Below are 22,117 nucleotides of genomic sequence, written 5' to 3' on the forward strand. Positions count from 1 at the left end.
TTGGTTGCTTTTCTTAAGCCCACAGAACACAGTGGCCAGGACACTATTCTCAAGCCAGCCCTCACATCCCATGCTTCCTTTGTTGTCCTTATCCAAGTTACTGTTGTTGTTAGAGGTGCAAAATATGAAGTGGCATTTTGTCTGGGAGAATAATAAAGCCATGTTTATTCTTTGCAATATGAATATGATTAAAGACAAATATGGCTCCTTCCAAACTCTCAGCTCTCACGAACTCTTCACCTGATTCCCAACTTTAAGATTTTGTCTTACAGATTTTATCTATAGACAGATCTTATTTATCTAAAGTTTATCTTTACTGCCTTTGTGCAAGATGCGATCACACCGTGAGAAACGGAAGACACAACAATTAGACACTTCAGAAGGAAAAAACCACAACTATAAAACACTGATTATCCTAGGACTTGTTCTCTTAACACAGCAGTTGCAAGGCAATGTGTGATGTAAACAATGATAATTACTTCCTCTTGCAGTAAAAGCGGTACTTTACTGTTCCTAAAGCAGTTCATATTCATCTCTTTGCACATTGAGATAGGAAGCACCCAAACATAAGAGAATAAAGTTAAGATCTAAAAAGGAATATATTTTCTGTTTTCCAGATTAATCATCAATAACATGGCCTATGCTAGTGTTATGCTGCTAGACACAGCCATTTCTTACATCCTTCTTGTGTCCTGGAAAAAGACATGGTCATTTAATTCTACCTGCTTTTTCAGATGCAGCCTATCCTTATGGTGTCTGAGCCTCCTTCTGAAATTAATTCTTCTATCTTTGCCACGAGATATTAATCCAGAATTAATTCCTCTGTCTCCTCAGAACCTGTACCACCTCCCCAGGTCACTGCATAAAAGGTAGGAGCTGGTGGGACAGAGCTTCACTCCATGGTTCCTGCACGTTCTCACCTCTAAACACATTCCCTGCTGGTATTGTGGACACAGATGGCAGAAACATGATGGTTATTCTGATTTAATGAACTGCTGGGAGTTTTCTTCTCCAGAGGGAAACCTGCACAAGCCGACTCTGAGATCACACAATTGCAGAAGGCTAGAGGTGAGAAGGGACCTCTGGAGGTCATCTGGGCTAATCCTCTGCTCAACCAGGGTCACTTAGAACTGGTTGCCCAGGACATTGTCCAGCCTTTGCGCAGGACAGATGGAGAATGACTGCTCTAACCTGTAAAAATCTTGGAGAGAGCCCAAGGTGCCAAATAATCCGGCACATTTCAACCTGATTACTTTAGCTTTCTCTCCTTTTTTTCCACATCTTCCCTGGTCAAGCTGCTCTCCCCTTAGGTGGGCTTGGCTCCCATGAGGTGTGTAGCACAGTACAGGCAAAACAGATACCCTGTGGGTAAGAGGAGAGAGAAATGGGCAGCAGGATGCAGAGGTGACAGAGCTGAAGGCTTTGCCCCCAGTGTGTGGGATTTATTGATGTGACTATCGATGTGGGGCTAAAGGGAAGGATTTGTATTTTGTCATTGTAGCAGGTCACGCTTGGTTGCTGCCGAGCAAGTCTGATGCAGCTGGGAGGTTTTGTCTGAAGCAGGTGATGGGAAGGTGCAGTAACAGTTGGCATTCAATGGTTTTGCAAACTCCAGCATCAAAGGAATATATTCACTTGACACTTCTGCAATTTACCCTGGCATTATGTGACACAAACCTTTTGCAGTATTGATCAAATTATTTGAAACTGCTGATGGAAAAGCTTCAACTTTGCTCCTTGAATTGCTTCCTGGGGAAAAGATCCTTTATGAGGCCAGGCTTTCTGGCAGGGAAGTTATTCACCCACGGCAGGACTCCCCTGGAGAAGAGAGCTGCAGGACTCAACCCAGCATTCCTCCACAAAAAACATGGGAAAGCAGACAAATGACTCCATGTTTTTATGTCCCACATCTTTCCCTTTCCAATACAGTGTCAGGTCTGTTTGAGGTATTAAGGAGAAAGGGTGTTTGTGGATAAACAACAGCCTGTGTGAACAAACATGGGACACAGGGTGATAAGTGTGACCCCCCTGAAAATTGCTACCACTTAGGAATGAATCACAGAACCAACTAGGTTGGAAAAGACCTCTGAGATCATTGAGTCCAACCTATGACAGAACACCACCATATTAACTAGACCATGGCACTAAGTGCCACATCCAGTCTCTTCTCAAATACCTCCAGGGACAGAGACTCCACCACTTCCCTGGGCAGCCCATTCCACTGCCCAAAAACCCCTCCTAAGAAGTTCTTCCTAATGTCTAACCTAAATCTCCCCTGGTGCAGCTTAAGACTATATCCTCTGGTCCTATTGCTGGTTGCCTGGGAGAAGAGACCAACCCCAGCCTGGCTACAATCTCCTTTCAGGTAGTTGTAGAGTGATAAGATTTCCCCTGAGCCACCTCTTCTCCAGGATGAACAACCCCAGCTCCCTCAGCTGCTCCTCATAGGACTTGTTCTCCAGACCCTTCACCAGCTTCATTGAGCTTCTCTGGATTTGCTCCAGCACCTCAATGTCCTTCCTAAATTGAGGGGCCCAGAACTGGACACAGTACTTGAGGTGTGGCCTCACCAGCACTGAGTACAGGGAAAGAATCACTGCCCTGGTCCTGCTGGCCACGCTGTTCCTGATACAGGCCAGGATGCCATTGGCCTTCTTGGCCACCTGGACACACTGCTGGCTCATGTTCAGCTTCCTGTCAATCAGTACCCCCAGGTTCCTTTCTGCCTGGCCACTATCTAGCCACTCTGTCCCAAACCTGTAAGTGCTCTGTGGAGTTGTTGTGGCCAAAGTGCAGGACTCAGCACTTGGTCTTGTTGAACCTCATACTGTTGGAAGGTCCTGCATTCAGCAAAGCAGTAGGAACATGCTAAATCTGAGGAACATACACACTTATATTGCCCTTGAAGGTCTTGCTAACCTGGGATGAGGTCTGGTTCCTTTCCCCCATGACAGCTGTGGGTACTGTCTCCACAATGTTCCCAACCCTTGCCCTCCATTAAAGAGGAAGTCACTACGAGGTGTCAGAGGATGAGAGACCACAGTGTTAAGGCCTAAACTGAAGTTAGCATGTGCTCACTGATGGATACAAGTGCTGGATCAGGCCTTTAGCAAATAACTAATACCTTCTTGAGCTGGGGACAGCTGCATGGAGACTTGTACACACACTTTCCAGATAAAAATTTATTCACATTAATAATCTTCCATTGTGCGAACAGTCCTACTGAACACAAGAATTACAATACAACTAAGGGCTGGAGGATGAAACCCTCAAATAAGATGCAGAGTAAATAAAGTATGATATTAGAGCTATTAATTAATGTTTACAAATGGGTGAAGAGATAGACAATAGGTTAGCAAAAGGCATATAGAGCTTTTGGAAAACTTCATAAAAGAGTCTGGCGAAATAAACACCTGAAGAAAAGTACCAAGATCGGTGTTTACAGAGCCATTGTGCTGTCTACTCTTTTATATGGGTCTGAATCACGGGTCATCTTCTGTCACCACCTGCGACTCCTAGAACGGTTCCATCAACGCTGCCTTTATACAATCCTAAACATCCACTGGTCAGATTATGTGACCAATACATCTGTTCTAGAACAAGCAGCAGTCACAAGTATTGAGGCCATGTTACTGAGAACACAGCTGCGAGGGGCAGGGCACGTCTCCAGGATGAAGGACCACTGCCTCCCTGAGATCTTGCTTTGTGGTGAACTTGCCACTGGCTGCCGCAAGAGAGAAGCCCCGAAGAGAAGATACAAGGACTCCCTGAAACAACATCTCAGCCTTGGCCATATTGATCAACATCACTGGTCTACTCTGGCCTCCAACCGTGAGGCCTGGAGACACACCATCTATAACACTGCTGATGCCTTTGAGAACGCACGCAGGATCACTCTCGAGGAGAAAAGACAACACAGAAAGAACCGTGTCTTGTCAATACCACCTAAGGAGTCTTTCTGCTGTGCCTTTTGCAACCGGACTTGTCTGTCTCATATTGGCCTCTTTAGACACCAGCGTGCTTGTAGCAAGTGTGGGTAGAGTCCTTCCCAAATCTTCATTTGTGAAGCCTAGCCATGATGACAAATGGGCATATAAGGAAGTCAGGATGGCCATGAGTCACCAGGCTTCCCTGCTTCCTGAGCTTATAAGCAAAACCGTTCTCTGTTCAAAGCCGTGGTGTTATTTTTAAACACAGACACCATCCATAAGCTGAGGTTATAACCTATCTGTGACTGGGTAAATAAAGGTGTCAATGTCACCCAGGGTATAAGTTTTGGCAGGAGCTTAGTGTTATTCTGTGCAAGTCACCCTCCCTACTATCTTCTCAGCTAGTGATAGTTTTGCTTTTTATTTTTTTAATATGCTTGATTTCTTTTGCCCAATACCCTGAGAAAATAAAAGTTTACTTGGCTAGGCAGTGTGTTTATATTTCCCTACTTTCTGAATCCACACACTGGTTTTGAACTATATTGACGAAGTGGGATCTGTGTTGGGAGCCTCACAGAAGACATTTTATTTGAGGAGTTAGTGACCATGAACACACCAGGTCTGCCCTAACAGGCATTGGATGCAGGGCTTGATCAGCTCCTACATTGGCATGAATAGCCACTGCAAGGGAACGTGTTGGAGTCCTCAGTGCCAGCCTGTGCTGTGCACTGCTGGGTGTTCTGACAGGGGTAACACTTCAGGCTGTCAGGAGAAAATACCTGGTTTTGTTTGTTACACAAACTGAAAGGCACCATGGCATGGCAGGGAGGCAGAGCCTCTTCATGGACAGGATCTGCATAGCAGGCCATGGGAAAATCCATCTGGAGTCTGTCCCATGCCATTTGCAAGCCAGATTCCCAGCACTTAAGGGATGAAGGATTTACTGGCTATCTGCATTCCTATTTTTATTCTACTGTATTAAAATATCTATTTTATTATGCCACTTGTTCTTGGGATTTTCATACTGAGATGTAGAAAAGCTATGCACCATCTTGCCCTCTTACCCTTCCAGTGGTGCAGAACAGGATGTTGATGACCTGGGACACAAGGTGCACAGTCAGGTCAGGAGAGGCAGAGCTCATGTGCCACTTCTGAGGGAAAGCCTGCAGCACAAGATTAGTCTTAAACACACAAGTGGGAAAGAGATGCTGACAGTCAATCTTTTTCAACTCCATAGTCTGTAATGTTTAATGAAAAAAAAATTAATGTTTTAACTCAGGTAATAAATATAAAACCATCTCTGAGCAGTGCGGTCATTTTGTGCAAGTGCATGAATTGGAAAAACAAGATAGCTTTGTTTTGTCTCTGCAGTAGTAGTTGAAAAATGCTTTCCTTATTGAAACAAAAAGGATTTTCTGAATATGAAATATCTGCTGTGTGAAGTTATTCAACAAAACCATAACCCTTTAAATAAATTTAAAAATGTTAAAGGTCTGGAGCATGTTGCAAAACAAACAGAATTAAACAGGAAATAAGTGACTGAGTAGTCACAACATATTAAGGTCAGTTCCCCTTGCTTTGCATTTATATATAACCTTTCCCAAAGTGGTTTTTTTTTTCAAGGAATTTTTCTCTCTCTCTTTTTTTTTTTTTTTTTTTTTTTTTTTACCTGTGGCTGCTGCTTTTCCCTTCCCGTTGAACTATTCCCCTTGGACCTCTAGAAAGTTCAAAATAAATACACTTAATTTCTACTTCACAGCTGGGATGATAATCCTTATGCACAAGTCACAAATTGCACTTTAGAATTTGTCAAACCCTGGTTCATCTACTGTCTTTTCAATTACTTTGATTTAAATCAGCTTGCTCTTTGACTTGGTTCAGGATCCTTTGCAGAAGATCCCTGGAATAAAGGAATTAGAAAACTAACCTAACAGTTTGTTGAGGCAAGGCAGTCTGCTGTCTCAGAACCAGCCTACTCCATTCAAAGTTCTCCCAGTAATCCCATCTCTGGGCAGAAAGAATAGGATTTTGCAGGTCCCTTTTAACACCCATTCCCTAAAAGACTCCTCTTTTCAGTCAGCATCTAAGAATCTTCACTGATTTTGACTGCATACACACAGTCCTGAGACCTGCCCAAAAAGGGAAGCCCACTGAGTGATCACACTTGTTTCCGTTGTTTGATTCTCAGCATTCATTAATCTAAAAAACCATAATGTGGCCTTTCAATACTTAAAGGGGGTTTATAAGAAACATGAAGAGAAACCTTTTACCAAGGCCCATTTTACCAGGGCCTTGTAATGACAGGGCACAGGGTAATGGTTTTAAACTCAAAGAGGGTAGATTTAGATTGGACACAAAGAAGAAATTCTTTATGATGAAGGTAGTGAGACACTGGACCAAGCTGCCCACAAAAGTGGATTCCCCATCCCTGGAAGTGTTCGAGGCCAAATTGGATGGGGCTCTGAGTAACCTGGTCTAGTGGAAGGTGACCCTGCCCATGGCAGGACCAGATGATCTTCAAAGGTCCTTTCCAACACAAACTGTGCTATGATTCTATGTTCTATAAAGCTTGATTCTATGTTCTATAAAGCTTCCTTCCAACCCAAACCACTCTGTAATTCGAATTCCAGTGAACAAAGGTGAATGTTTAGTCTCCAAAAAAAGTCTTTTTACTTTCCTATTATCCCTTAACACAGCTCATGTTCTGAGCCCCCAGGATTCTCTGGTTTGTTTTAATAACGTTAAAAACTGGTTCAATTCTTAAGGTCTATAACTATTTGTGGAACAATACTGTGAAGGAAAACAGCAGAAATAATTATAGCTGCATCTTGCTCTGGGAGAGAGCAGGAAAACACCACAGGCTTGCCATTAACACTAAGAGATCATTTCTCTGCTCTCTCTTCACTCCTTATGCTACACACTTATCTGTACTTGAAAAATATGAAAGTTCTGTAATACAGTGCATAACTGGCCATAATTCAATCCTGTCAGAATATAAAGGCAAATACTTTTTCACCGTGGGAGTAGGTGGTGCTGTTTATGGAGCAGCACACCTCCCTGCAACACAGTCTGAACTCAAGGCATCCTTGATAAAATTGGCAGGTGCCTCAGATTACCTCCCTGCAAATCAGAGGGATTTTTTTTGCATCCCAGAGAAACGCAAGGTGCAACAAAAGGATACTTCCTATCCTAATGGTCTTCTAGAGTAACTCATGTAATTGGAGTCAAGTGACTGATGATAGCACCTTGAAATGGCCCCCCTTTCCTGCCAGTAGGACCCAGAGGGAACACACAGCAATCTGTGGAGTGCTGGTCTGGGTTCAGGATGACCAAACTCAGCCTGGGACTGCAGCACAGCTCTTCCTCACTGGGAGCCTCCCCCATGGACTATTTTAATCATTATTTCCTCTGACTTCTCAGCAGGGTCAGCTCCCTAGAGGAAGAGTTGCAGTACAGCATGGAGGTTTTGCCCTTCTGCGTTTTTTCCAGCAACAAGCAGTTTCCCTACATTGGGAACAGCAGCTGAGCTTCATGGCAGAGCTACCAGCACCAACAAAACAGAGCCTCACAACTTTAGTTAATCAGTCATCTGTCTGTCTGCAGCTTTACCTGCACACAGGCTTCAGGTCAGGCCAGCACTTCAGCACATCTTGACATCTTTTGGGCTCAAGGCTGAAAGCAGCTGGGGAGGATTTTCAGTGCTATTCTGTGATTTACAAAAAAGAAGCATTCCTATCAACCAATAAGCAGCTAACTTTTGAGTTCTCACTACCTCACAGCAGTTACAGCCTAGATTTTGCAGCTTTTATTTTGCTACCATTAGTCCTAGTACCCTCTTTTTTTTTTTTTTATTTTATGAGGGTAGTGGGTTGACCCTGGCAGGATACCAGGTACCCACTAAAGCTGCTCTCTCGCTCTCCGTCTGCAACTGGACAGAGGAGAGAGAAAAAAAACAGCCAAGAATTCATGAGTAGAGATAAGAGCTGGGAGAGGTCACTTACTGATTATCTTCAAGGGCAAAACAGACTCAAAGTGGGGATTGTACTTATATTTATTACTAACAGGATAAGAGCCAAAGAGTGAGAAATAAAACAGTTTTAAAAACACCTTCCCCCCACCCCTCCTTCCTTCCATGTTCTCCCTCCTCCCCCCCAGCAGTGCAGGGGGACAGGGAATGGGGGTTACAGTCAGTTGTTGTTTCTGCAGTTGCTCAGGGAGAGGAGTCCTTCCCCTGCTCCCATGGGGTCCCTCCCATGGGAGACAGTCCTTGATGGACCTCTCCAGTGTGAATCCATCCCTCAGGCAGCAGTTCTTCCCAAACTGCTGTCCCGTGGGTCACTCCTCCATGGGATACAGTCCTTCATGGATGAGCTGTACCGACGTGGATCCCCCACAGGGGCCACAAGTCCTACCCTGGAAAAACCTGCTCCAGTGTGGGCTTCCCTCTCCATGGGCTGCAGGTCTCTGGCAGGACCCCACTCCATCCTGGGCCTCCCATGGGGTCACAACTTCTTCCATGCATCCACCTGCTCCAGCATGGGCTCCTCCATGGGCTGCAGGTGGGTCTCCTCCATGGGCTGCAGGGGCACAGCTGCTCCACAATGGGCCACAGGGGCCTCAGCTCCAGCTCCTGGAGCACCTCCTCCCTCTCCTTCTGCACTGACCTTGGTGTCTACTTTGTTGTTCCCATGTTCTCACTCTGCTCCTCCCTGGCTGGAATTCTCTCTGCACAACAATCTTCTGTTCTTAACTGTGTTATCCCAGAGGTGTTACTATTGCTCCTAGTTGGTTCGGCCTTGGCCAGCGGCAGGAAGCCCGTCCTGGAGCCGGCTGGCATTGGCTCCATGGGACAGGGGAAGCTTCTGGTAGCTTCTAACAGAAGCCACCCCTGTAGCCCCCCCGCTCCTACCAAAACCCAGCCACAGAAACCCACTACAGTGAGAAAACCAGCCAATATGCCAATAGATTTTGTACTGTTTCAAAAGTTTATCTATACATGTCTTGGGTGAACCTGATAAACCAGTTTCTGCTGCTGTTGCACAAAGGCTACACGTTGTTCAGCTGTGCAGTGTGCCATTTTTATCATTGATCTTGCATTTTCATAGAGGTTGCTCTAAATTTCTAAGGCTTTGACTAAAATGTGAATGGCAAACTTGTGAACAGCTTCACATGGAGACAGCCACTGAGGAGAACTGTCAGACTCAACAAAGATTGTTGTCATCTTTGAAGTTACATACACCCATATCTGTCTTCAGAGGTTTGGAAATGTGAGTTCTTTCTTTTTCCCACCAAGGAGAATAAGAGTCAGAGTTGCTGCAAAGGCTTTCTTGGTTTGTATCTTGTTAGCCTTAAAAAAAATAAAAATAAATCTCTTTTTTGGATATTTCCAATGCTGTGGGCAGAATAGGCACACTTTGCTTACAAGAATTATTGGCTGAGCGTGACAGAGAGAGCCAAGAATACAGAGTAGGTGTAAAGTAAGTGGCATGTTCTCCCCTTTTCCCTCAGAAGTCCACTTTGAGGTTGCTCACCAACAGCTGTCTCTGTTTTAAGCAATAAATCTGCTTGAGCTGCTCTTTCAACAGCTCCATTGTCACAGCGAGCAGTTCTCTGGCAGCTGTGGAGAACTCAGCTTCTGGCATCTGACATTCAGATATCTGCTGATGTCCCCACTTGTACCAAGACAGCTCTGACATTCATCCAACCTGAGTTTGAATTATTTTAGCCCACTGACCCGACACAGAACTAACCTAATTAAAAACAAACAAACCAGCAATAAAACAAAACCCAAACCAAACAAAACCTCCACACTTTCTGACAGAGCTATTTCAGCTCAGAGAAAGTTTAGACAAGGGCCAGAGAAAATACAGAGGACAGGTAAGACTGCCAGAGCAGGTGTGGTACCATCAGAACGCTGCAGCCAGATGTTAGACTGGCTTAAGGCAGGGACACCCTTAACTTCTCCTCAGGCCGAGCTTTGCTCACAAGAAACTGTGTCTCCGGGCATGGCTGCATTCCCAGGAAAAACAGTGCAGTAAACCTAGGGTTTAACACATGGGAATTGATACCTATTTAACAGCTATAAAAAGGAAGAAATATCAGTCACAGTCTACACTTTAGAGAATTTCGTGTCAACAACAAACTTAAACACATTTCTCTGTCATTAGGAGTACGTGGGGCAGATGGAGGAGAAATTAAAGTGATAGAAGACAGGAAAAGCCAATGTTTTCCCCATTGGATTTGTCCCAATTACTTTGTCCATATCAGTATATTCAGCACAGGGACACTTCAAGAAATGTCGAGTCTGGAATTACAGAGACCCAATGGACAATAAGCAGCACATTTCTTCCCCTGTTGGGCCCTTTGGTGTTCACATGGGTCACTGGGAACACCATTGTCCTTCCTCCTCAAAACACTGGGCACCACCACACCACAACCCCACATTATCTATCACTAGCCCTGACCTGGAGAGTCCAAAGGAAGCACTTGCATCACTACCATCGTTATCTGGCAGAGCATAAAATTCAGCCTCACGTTCCATTTAAAGCACAAACATGACCTTTGAAGTGGTATTTTAAACCACACCAGAGTCAAACCTTCCTGCTGTCATAAGAAATCTCTTCTCTCCTTATCTTAGGGCAAGTGTTCCTCCTTATCATTGAGATGAAAAAAAAAAAGAAAAGAAACAAAGAACAAAAAAAAAAAAATTAACATCATTGTGTCATATTCCATAACTGCTGCTCTTCATTTGCTCATCACCCTTGTCTCTTACACAGTGAAGTGGGTGCTGCTGGCAAAAGTAGCATAGGAAGTCTTGAGCACAATTTCAGAGACAACCAGATGGAGACAGTAACACTTGAAGACTTTGTACAAGTACACAAGAGAATGGCTTGTAATTGGCATGTAGACAGAGCTAGGAGTTCACAGAATACCACATATACAATCATATATACAAAAATAAAACAAAGTTATGTATATAACCTACTATATGATCTGCTTTACATATATATAAATATATATATATATATAAAACGGACTATAGACCTTATTCTAGTTATAGTAGAAAACCCTCAAAAGTTTCCTATTTGTAATTGACTTCAGCCAGTTCAAATGCTTTGGCTGTGTGGCACTTGAGTTCTTTAAGTGTTTCACAAACAAACAAAACAAAACAAAACAAAAAATTTCCAATCCCAAAACCAAACCAAAAAATCCACAAAACCAGAAAAAAACCCCAAATTATAAATGTTTAATTTCAGAAAATATAAATGTTTAATTTCAGAAAGCAAATCATGCTGACACCCTCAAGACTAGATTATTATATGTCTCATTTCTAACCCAAATCTAATTTCTGCAATATTGTATTAGCATCTGGGATTTTGTAGGTTTTTTTTCTGAAAGTTTTCTATCGTAACATTGTCTACCACCAATGCCAGATTGTATACGAAAATTAATGTTGTTTGAAAATGACTGAATTTTCTACAGAAGAAAGTGAAATATCTAGAACTATTCCTTTTCATGTTATAAATTTGATAATTGTTAATAGTAGCCGCATGAGGATTTCATTTTATATTCATGCTTTATATTTGTTTTTTTATGTTACTTTATATTTAGTGATGCTCTCATCCACCTTGCAAAGCTCTAGAGGACATGACATAAGTATTATTCTCACTGAAGAATTAACTTTCCCCTCCTCATAAAAGTTGGAAGTGGGAAAAGGGGAAGTAGGGCAGAGAAGAGGAATCAAAGTTGGGAAAAAAAACCCTCAGTCCATAAATCAAGTGTCACAGAATCATAGAATGGTTTTGGTCTAGAGCCCTTCCAGGGACGGGGCATCCACAACTTCCCTGATCATGTAGTGTCTCGCTAACCTCCGAGTAAAGAATTCCCTCCTAGACCTCTAGTCTAAACCTTCCCTCCTTCAGTTTAAAACCATTTTCCCTATCACTACGTGCCCTTGTAAAAAGTCCCTCTCCAGCTCCCTTGTGGCCCCTTTAGGTGCTGAAAGGGACTCTAAAGTCTCCTGGGAGCCTTCTCTTCCTCAGGCTGAATAATTCCAGCTTTCACATCCTGTCTCCATAGCAGAGGTTCTCTGGCTCTCTAAGCACCTTTGGAGCTTTCTCTGGACTTGTTCCAACAAGAGCTTCTTCCTTCTTATGTTGGAGACCCCAGAGCTGGACACAGCACTCCAGGAGGGATCTCACCAGAGCAGAGGGGAAGAATCCCCTCCCTTGACCTGCTGCCCACGCTGGTTTTGGTGCAGCCCAGGATATCTTTGGCTCTCTGGGCTGCAAGTGCACATTGCTGGGTCATGTTGAGCTTCTCATCCACCAACATCACCAAGTCCTTCTCCTCAGGCCTTCTCTTAATCCGTTCTCCCCCCAGCCTGTATTTGTGCTCGGGATTTTCCTGACCCGGGTGCAGGACCTTGCACTTGGCCCTGCTGAACTTCACCAGGTTTGAGCAGTCCCACCTCTCAGCCAGTCAGGGTCCCTCTAGATGGTATCCCCTCCCTCCAGTGTGTCAACCCATCACACATGTTGTCTCATTTGCAATCAGCACACCCAGTCTTTGTATTAGGCAGAGAAATCTGCGCTATTGCCAATCTAGAGTAGCATTCCACCTCTCCCTCTTCACCTTCTGCTTACCTTCTAGGCTTCCCCACTTTAGGCATTTCAAAAGTTTTAGACACGACGTTATCTTCCTGCTTAATTCTTATCACCCACTTCTCTCATGTGTTTCTGTGCTCTCTGACAAACTGCTAACTTGCCCACGGAGAAAAATATATTACAAGGGCCTTTTTCTAATAATGCTTTCTCATCATTCTCCATGAGACTGAGAGGCTTTTGCCATGCTAATAGCATGGATCTAACTGTCTCGTAATTTTTATTCTTGCTTGATGCTTTCCAGTCTCTCAGCATCACTTTCCTTTAGTGCCTATAAATTGTCCAGATTTCTCATTAGGTGATGATACAGCAAGATTCTCAGTGCCAAAGGAAAGGTTAGAAGTGCATTTTCAAGTATAAGTGATTACACAAAAAGATTAAAAAACATTAATGCAATACTTCATGCCTAATGCTAGGCCATCAATTGCATCATCTTATGAGCTATTTTTGCTCACAATAACCCACCAGACTGAGAACGACTGCAGAAAAATTAAGTGCAGTAAAATAGGGAGTGCAATTTATCTCAGTGTGCAGCTTTCTTCAGCTGTGAGCCCTGATGTCAGTAAAACCAGATCACTGGAACTGATAATGCATACTATGAAAGAGGAAGAAGCACAGCTGTAATTTGATGTTCACAGTCTTTATTACTACTTGGAATATCAATGGATCTTGATTATAGGCTGAATCTATAATTCTGGCAGCTGAAGAAAATATTATATTGGCTACAGATGTGGACATAAAACCTTGAAGGCATTTCCTAGTGCCTGTTTAGTGTAAGTTTGCTGGTGTATTACATACATGAGCCTCAACCACTTATTTACAGCACGTGGGCAAGTATTCATCTTATTATTTATAAAAACCAGACTGCATAAGTTCCATTGGACTTCACGTCTCAACCAGTACAGCCTGAATGCTACTTCAACATTCCACCTACGGCACACAACACCTGCAACCCCCTTCATACCCTACTGTCATGGCTGGGAGCAAGACCCAGTTATAAGGCAGCTTTTGCAGCGTTTGGGGAGGCAGCATGAAATGTTTAGCATCTTTTTAGCATGTATCTTTTAGCTCTTTCACTCCCGCTCAGAGACTTCATCACAACAGTATCATTGCCAGAACGAAGACAAAACATTTTGCCAGGCGGTATTGGTTAAGTACCAGCAATTCTTATTAAGCTTATTAACTCTTATTGAAGAAGAAAATACGCTTTCCAGCGTGTGCACGTGTAGTTTATATAGAGTTTGAAACAGATTTTGTAACCTTCTAACCTTGTCTTTCTGGATCTCTTTGGGACTTTTGCCAAGAAGCACTTTGATTCAATGCAGGTTTTGTGATATAAAACCCAGTTTCCTTTGTTTTGTTTATGTAAACAAGGAAAGCAGACCACCAATTTTAACTTTTTGGGCAGATATTTAAGAAGAGTTCTATAAACTCACGTGTGTGCTCTAATTACTGTAGAGCTTTATATCACCTTAAGGAGCAGCTGAGACCTGCCTGCTGCGTCATGGCAAATTCTGACCTTATCTCATGCAACCAAATTGAAGCAACTCCTTCAGGAGGAGGAGATAAACAAGTACACTAGAAGGCTTCATTAAATGTAGACTTTTTTCAGGTTAAGTAAGCTAACAGAGATCAGTATTTTCCATCCCACCCTTTTCCTACTTGCTCTACACTTAGCTCCAAGCTTAATCAATATTCTGAATTAGCTGCTTTTGTTTTATTCAGCAAGACCAAGAAGCAGTGCAGTGGAAAAGCCTTATCAATGAGGGATGAAGAACATAATCTCTGATTTTGACAAACTTGAGTTATCTTTAAAGAGAAAATTAGTCCTTGAAAAGTGGCCAGGACAAATCATGCTGTTTAGAATCAGCTATTTCCTCTAAATGCAGCATAAAAATCCTATTAACATTCTTTCTAAATGAATAAATATGTAATATTTTTTTATTTACCTGAAGAATTAAAAACTGGTTTATTTGACAGAATGGCAGCTTTTAGCTAAAATCAACCACATAAGTTAACAAGGAGAAAAAGAACTCTCTAAGCATTTCAGTTGAGCTGATTAGATGAGCTTCTCTTACCTTGCTGAAGAAGTAAGGGGATGTACATCTTTAATAAAATGAACACATGAATATTTCTTGAATCTATTTGGGGTCTAAATTGTAATTTTTAGCTATAATGAATTATTGTAGGAAATGCAATAATAGTTTTGACAAAATACAGGCATTTTTTTTTTAAATTTACACTAGGGGTGAACGAAACCAGGTGTCACACCTCCAGTTTTTAACAAAAAATTAAGGGTACAATTTTGTAATATGTCTGGCATGATATCATAGACCCATTTTTGAAAAATTTAACATGCCAAAACACGTTTGAAAGTGTTCATTTCATCCCAGCTTCACAACAAATTCCTTGAACTAAAAAAATCTTAAAAATGGGGAAGAGAAAATAAGCAGTCAACTGCTATTCTAAATACTGTTTTCTCTAAAGTTTCTTCATCCTCTTTCTTCAACTCAGGGCTGAATACACCAGTAGAAATGATAGCTCCTAATGTTTAGTTAAACATTAAGGTTTGTAACTAGAGTAATTCACATCCGTGTTTACCCAGAGGAATTCCTCTTATCTTTTTCACTTCAAAATAAACTGCTTTCAGCTATCATTTCCTTTTACTGCATAACTTCCCCTATCTTTCTTTCCTTTGAGCAGAGTACTCTGATCTTGCAATACCCACATACAGACCTCAGCAATTCAGAAGCATTACACGCTTTTCTGATATAGAACATCTGACATTAACATCCCTTCTCCCTACAACACCCAGGGCTGTGTCACAAATTACTTATAAACATAGCTAGATTTGTAGGGGATGAATGAATGGAAAATAGCCCTCTATTTAAATGACAGATGGAAGGACAACACAGAGCAGCATTCTTGTAATGGCACTAACTTCTAGTGCAAAACAAGATAAATGGTTTCTCTGCATACTCAAAAGACAGTTTATTTGTCAGATGACAGAAGCTGTATAAAGCAGAAGCAAGTTACTCATCAAGCTATTTATGCAAGCTCATTATTAGAGTGAGAGGACTGGTGAAATTATCACAACTTCACAGCTCAGCTACAAAACAGAGCACAAGGTCCCCCCTAAAGGCAGAGGAAAAGAGTTTCCCTTTATCTGCTAAGGCTTTGTTGGGTGAATTCCAACAGGCTACCCTCGTTGTCATAAAATTAGGTCTCAGGAAGGCCACAGGGTTGTAGCCCCAAACACAACACTGCCTTTCAATGCAGCAAGTCTCCCCAGGGTCTTCACTGGACAGACTCATCTACCCCAAAAACAAACATAAGTATCACACTTAAACTTTGCCTGGAGCTTCAAAACTCCAGCACGGGCATTCCCACGTGGGTCTGCCTTGGCACCACTGCCGTGAAGGCATGCTTTTAGCTGTATCATGAATGACAGCCCTTCTGTTTGTGTGGATGGGCATGTAGGCAGCCACATGTGCGCGGAGAATAAGACAAGAGCCTGCCCAGCAGCAGGGGCGCTCCTGGGAGCCCCACGACAGATGCTTGACCCTGAGATCAGCTCAGCTGGTTAACACTCGGTGTTAATAACACCAAAGTCACGGGTTCAACCCCATGTAGGGGCCATTCACTTAAAAGAGTTGGGCTCAATGGTCCTTGTGGGTCTCTTCCAACTCAGAATATTCCGTGATTCTGAGTGGGGCAGGGGACACTGGCTCCTCACATCCTACATTTTGGTGGGTAATGGAGCATGCAGCCTGCTGGACACATGTGAAAAACAGTCATAGATGGCCACCATTAAACCCACAGAGACCAAAACCCCTCACGAAAGGCTGCCTGCCCCTTTGATACCTCAGGGCAGCCCTCCCGCTCCCAGGCTGGGAACTGAGGACACAGACTGAGGTAACGTGGCCTCACAGGGCTGGAAAATGGCAGCAGAGACCTCCCTCGCCTCAGCAGGGCCATCTGCCCAGCTCCCAGCCTCAGCTCTCCCCTGACCCCCACGACCGCCGTTCCGCTGAGGGAACACCCCCACGATCCCCGCCCGCTCCTCCCCCTCAGCTCCAAGGCTTTCCAGGGAACGGCGCGGCCCATTCCCGCCCCACGCGCTCGCTCCCATTGGCTTTGAGGCGGGAAGGGGGCCGGTGGCGGGCAACGCGGGCAGTGGACCGTGTCGGCCCCCGGGGCGGGTCACTCGTGGGGTCCCGCCCGCCCGCCCCACCCCGGCTCGCCCGGGGGCAGCTGGAAAACCCGGTCCACTCGGCCACGCCGCCGCGCTTTTGCACCGGGCCCGGGCCCGGCGGCCAAAACTGGGAGCCGGGCGGCGGCCGCGCCTGCTGCAGCCCCAGCGAGCGCTCGGCCAGTATCCCCGCGCGGCGACGGCAAGGGGTGCGGTGGTGCAAAGGGGACGGTCGGTGCGCGGCTGCTGAGGAGGCGCTGGAGGCTGAAGGAGGTCGGTGCGCGCGGCGGTGTCGGGAGAGCTGGTGCGGGGAGCGGTGCCGCTCGCTCTTGAGGAAGGGTACCGGGGGGATGGTCCTTGGCCCTGGGGGAAGGTGGGTAGAGCAGAGCTCTGCCCCCCGGCCCCGTGCGGAGGCGGCCGCCGCCGCCTCCTTCATCCCCGCTGCCCCGCGGAGCCGCCGCTGCCCCGCTCCACGCACTCACCGCGCCGCCTTGGCCACGCCCCTTTGGGCAGGACACGCCCCCTCACGACCCGTCCGTGCTGTCGAGGAACAGGCGCGGTCTCGACTCCGCTCTCCCATTGCTGGGGCGGGGGGAGGCGGGTCCGAAGCGTCGGCGAGTGACGCCGCCCGTCAGCCGGTCGGTCACGTGGCATCCCGCGCTGTGGCCCCGCCCCTGGCGGGGTCGGGCGGGCGGCTGGAACCGGTTGGGGCGGTGCCGCCCCCTCCCCTGCTCTGTCCTACCCTGCCCTGTCCTGCCGCGTTCCCCCAGGCCCCGGAGGAGGGGGCGGGGGCAACACAGGGATCGGGAGCCCGGGGCCGGCACCGTCCCGCAGCCCCGCACAAGGCCACTGGGGGCCCAGGTCAGTCGGCACCGCCGGCCGGGTGCCGCGGCGGGCGGTCGGCGCGACCGGAGAGCCCGGTGCGAGGAGGGCGCGGAGAGAGGTGGTCCTGCGGGCTGTGGGCCGGTGTGTTGCGACCTGAGGGGACCGGGGGGGGGCAAGGAGCGCGTGGCTTGGGAAGCGGACATCGCCGCCGGTTCTCCGGAGCAGAGCGGGCCGAGGAAGCGCGCCGGGAGGGCGGGAAGGGGGGCGGCCGCGGTGCTGCGGGGCGGGGTGCCCGGTGCCCGGGGGCACGGCGGTGGCCGGGCCGGGCTGTCCCGGTGGCCGCGGCTTGGCCCGCGGCTTCTTGTTTATTACGTCCCGCCTAAAGCGCTGCCCGGGCGGGCCCTGGGGTCCCGCCATTATGTAAGGACCGGGACGGGGCGGGCCTGGGGCGCGCGGCGCCGCCTCCTCCCTCCCGCGGGACCCGCGGTGGGGCGGGGAGCCCCCGGTCACTCCGTCCGTCCGTCCGTCCGTCCGTGCGGGTAGCGAGGTGCGGCGGGCTGGGCGCACTGCGGCGCCGGAGGTGGGGGTGTGCTCAGCGCTGCTCTTTGTCTCTGCTTCGGACTAAAGTAACGCGCCGATGACGCTTGTGGTTTGATTATTATCGTAGGCACTAGTGAGGCGGCTCTAGGTTAATCTAGACTTTAAAAGTTAATCTGAACTTTTAAGTTACCTGCATCCTAACGAGGCACGGATTCGTTCTCCTATTTTTCTTTCTTTTTCCTTTTCAATCAATAAGTTCTCTTGTAGGGTGTTAGTGCTTTAATTGATTAAAACATTCAATGTTAGATGGAGATTAACCTCCAAAATATTTTATGTCTTAATAGTAGAGTGAAATAGTCGATAAGTGAAATTATTTTTTATCGTATATATTTCTATTCTCACACTGCTTCCTGTAAAGTAACTATAGAGGATATTTAAAACAACCCAGAATGCTGTTAGTCTTGAATAGATACTATTAGTTTAAACTGCCACATAATTAATCTTTCAGCAGGACATGTTCTTCCTCCATAAAATGGATACAGGATTTGGAAACCCCTTAAAAAAAGTGGTTTGTTGAGAGCTGTGGGGAGCATTATACATGTTATTTGTCCATGTCATTCCTAAGTGAGGAATGTCAGCATGATCACAAAGAGCTAAATTGCTACCTGCCTAAGATCTTGTCAGCCACACGTTAGTAATAAACAGCACTTCAACGAAGACAAATCAAACTGATGCTGTTCTGCTTTAGTTGCAAATATGCCCCAGCTGTTCCCTGTCTGTCTTGAGAAGTTAGTTTGCAAAACTGGCTGTGACGTAACTAAGAGGGAAGAGTCTGATACATGGACAGGTATTTGCAAAATGCTGAAAACAACTAACTTACTGTTACTTAAAATGAAGTGGATGCATTATAACTGAACATGGTGAGTCAGATAGGGGTCTTGTGCTTGATTATGAGGGCTGACTTGGCCCTGCAGATGGGTAGTTAAATTGATACTGGGAAGGTTTTTTTTCTCTATTGCTCTGTATTAACTTATTATTTCAGAAGCAGCACATGGGCTTTTTTGCTTTCTAAATGTCAGTATAAGTCTGTTGGTAGAAATTCAGCCTTTGAATTGGAACAGCATGTCCAGATCTTCTGTGCAAGTTTGTTTTCTGTCCAGTGTTAATACTGCAATGCAGAATGACAGAGCTGCTGACTTTCTGGTTGTCCTTTCTCATGCAGTCAAAGTGCGGGGGGGGGGGAAGGAAGGAGGAGGGCAGGAAGAACCTTCTGGTTGTTTGTGTGAAAATGAAGGAGTTGATACTTTAATGCTGTTTCTAAAAATTCTCCTCCAGTTGTTACAGTGAATGCCCTGACAAGTATGTTCTCTGACCTTGTACTAAAATACAGGTGTTGTCAACTATTGTTACATAATTTTCTTACATACCTAATTTGTTACTTTAGACGTATTCTATGATATTCTGACACTTTGTTAGGACAAACCGGAAGCAAAAAAAATCCGTTCTTCCTACTACAAGATTAATCAAATTTCACTTGTTATCATCGAAATGTTACAGTCTGAAGTTGCACGAGTTGATATTTTTCTGCTCAAGAGTCCAAGGCTGTGAGTAAAAATTCCAAAACTATGTCTTAGGCTTGTATCTCTTCTTCCTTCAGCACAGCAGGAGATCGGGTGCACGGTGGATTTTCTGTTGCTGTGTGTAGCACGGCTTCCAAGGTGAAATGTAGGTGCAGTACCTTTGTCCGGCAGTGCTTGGCAGTGTTCAAATTCGTGATTCATCAGGGAGGCTGCACGGGGTTGTGGTGTGCTGTATCAGTGTGTGCTCCCAGCTGTCAAATGACTTGGCTGGGGCTGTGGCACCTTTCCCCTGCTTCAGGCTGGAGTTGGACCTCTCCTGGGTGTTGATAAGTCTCGTGAGTCTATTCCTTTAAGGTGGAGAAGGTCTGCTTAAAATTAAAGAAGCAAAAGCAAAAATACTACAGCCTTTTTGTTATTGCCTTTTTGATCTTTATATGCAGAAAAGTGGAGTGATATTTTGAAATAATTTAGCGTGTTTACTTTTTGCAGTACTAGGATTGTGCACCATGGTCTGTGATGAAATGTGTGTTAACATTATGAAAGAGCCTGTTTGTGCACAGATAGTGGGTGGGGGTGGGTTTGACCTTGGCTGGATGCTAGTTGCCCACTAAGCAGCTCTATCATTCATCTCTTCAGTGGGTCAGCCAAGACAGGGAGAAAATAAGATGGAAAAAACCTCACGGGTCAAGGTAAGAGGCAGTTTATTAAAGCAAAAGCAAAGGTCATGCACGTGGAAGCAAGGGAGAGCAGAAGATTTTATTCTCCACTTCCCATCAGCAAGCGATGGCCAGCTCCCCTGGCTACGTCTCCTCCCAAGATCTTGCTCACCCCCAGCTTACTGGTGATAGTGAGGAATGTTGGAGAGACATCACTGATGCTGTGTGAGCACTGGTCACCTGTAGCCACAACTCTGCTGTGTTATCAACACCTTTCTAGCTACCAGTACAAAGCACAGCACTGTGAGGGCTGCTATTGGGAAAATTAACTCTGTCTCTGCCAGGCCTGATACAATGGTCTTAGTTTTTTTACAGCTAACTAAGCAAATTCAGTAGTACAGAGGTTAAAAGTATTCTTACGTTAAAAATCAGATGTTTGAAAGTATTAAAATGCATTGCAGGAATTTCCTGGCACCCGGGTACCCAGCTGTCTCATTTTAATCATCTAACTGCCTTTGAAAAATTGCATTAAGTACCTATAAAAATTTATTACCCCAGCTATCTTAAAAAACAAACAAACAAACAAACCACCTATTAATAAGATACTTTGTCAGCTGTATTTTTTTATCTTGATGTTTCAAACATTGCCCTTAGGCTGCTGGAATCACAGCCTCACAAACCTCTTTGAGTTGCTGTTAAAAATATCACTTGTACTGAAACCTGTAATCTGGTTTCATGACTGCTATGAATTTTTATGACACTAAGATTTGTTCAGTGTTTGTAAGTGAGGCTGTTACAGTCCAGGATTGTCCCAGATTACTTGGGGTGTATTTAACTGACCCTGAAAAACTATGTATAAGATACGGGACAGCAAACAGCCAATACCTCTTACAAGATATTGGAAAGGTTAAGGAAGTTAAGGGTGAGGCAGAATAATCCACTAAAGCTGAAGGATTGTGAAGGGTTTTAATATAGCACCAGACCTGTAAGCCAGAGGGTTCAAGCTTTGAGTTAATAAATTAGGTCCATGTCCTGGTATATTTTTGACTACAACCAAAAAATAGCTTGGTCTTCCCCATCTGTGATGACCTTTACTACCTCATTTTAGAGGAAATCTATGATACTTTGTGACATGTTAATAGTTGGTTGTGTTATGTCATCTTTTTTCTTCTTCCTTACCTACATTTTCTAGTTCCCTTCTAGAATCAAAGGGCAGAGCTTGGGTTCCTTATTGTTTAGGGAAGTACATTTACTGCTGTCACTCTTGTACTTTTGAGGAGCCTGTGAGGAGGAGAAAGGAGACCTTTACAGGCAATATTAGAAGAAGGAGTACTTTTTTTCCCCCTCTGCTATTTACCCTGCAGGATACTATGCTTAAAATCTATATTGCTTTTCTTTTGGGTATATGAAGGCAAGTGAAAATTGAAAATGAAATAGCAAGGTTACCAGTTGCTTTACTTCCTGTCTTAAGGCCATGAGGAGAGCTTTGTGTTGTGGCAGGGGAACCAAGACGTGATCCTGCCTGCACGTGATCCTGCCTGCTGGGCTTTTGATCTTACCCCCTGCTCTGGAAGCCTTGCAGACAGCCTGTTTTGTAGTGAGGTTGGTTGAGGCAGGGTTACCTGAGCCACGCTTTTGAAGGCAGATCAGTCCCCCCACAGGCCTCAGGGTGATGCTGCTGTGCAGTCACAGTCTTCATGGGGTAACCTTTAGAGGTTGTGAAAGGGTAGGG

General features: G+C 45.2%; 1 protein-coding gene across 6 annotated transcripts in view; it reads left to right on the forward strand.

The window, feature by feature from the left end:
* The first annotated feature begins 17,624 nt into the window (after window positions 1-17,624).
* Window positions 17,625-22,117, forward strand: part of GPCPD1 (glycerophosphocholine phosphodiesterase 1) — a 43,418-nt gene continuing 38,925 nt past the window's right edge. For 2 of the 6 annotated variants that reach the window (XM_029964403.1, XM_029964406.1), the window contains exon 1: window positions 18,115-18,195. The gene's annotated coding sequence lies outside the window, so the exon portion shown is untranslated. Of the gene's footprint in view, window positions 17,646-18,114; window positions 18,196-18,216; window positions 18,236-22,117 lie in introns of those variants that run through there. The other 4 variants (XM_029964404.1, XM_018084414.2, XM_018084415.2 and 1 more) reach the window with 4 other exon arrangements.

The sequence above is a fragment of the Manacus vitellinus genome, unplaced genomic scaffold, assembly GCF_001715985.3.
Source record: "Manacus vitellinus isolate BGI_N305 unplaced genomic scaffold, ASM171598v3 scaffold_70_pilon, whole genome shotgun sequence".
NCBI lineage: Eukaryota > Metazoa > Chordata > Aves > Passeriformes > Pipridae > Manacus > Manacus vitellinus.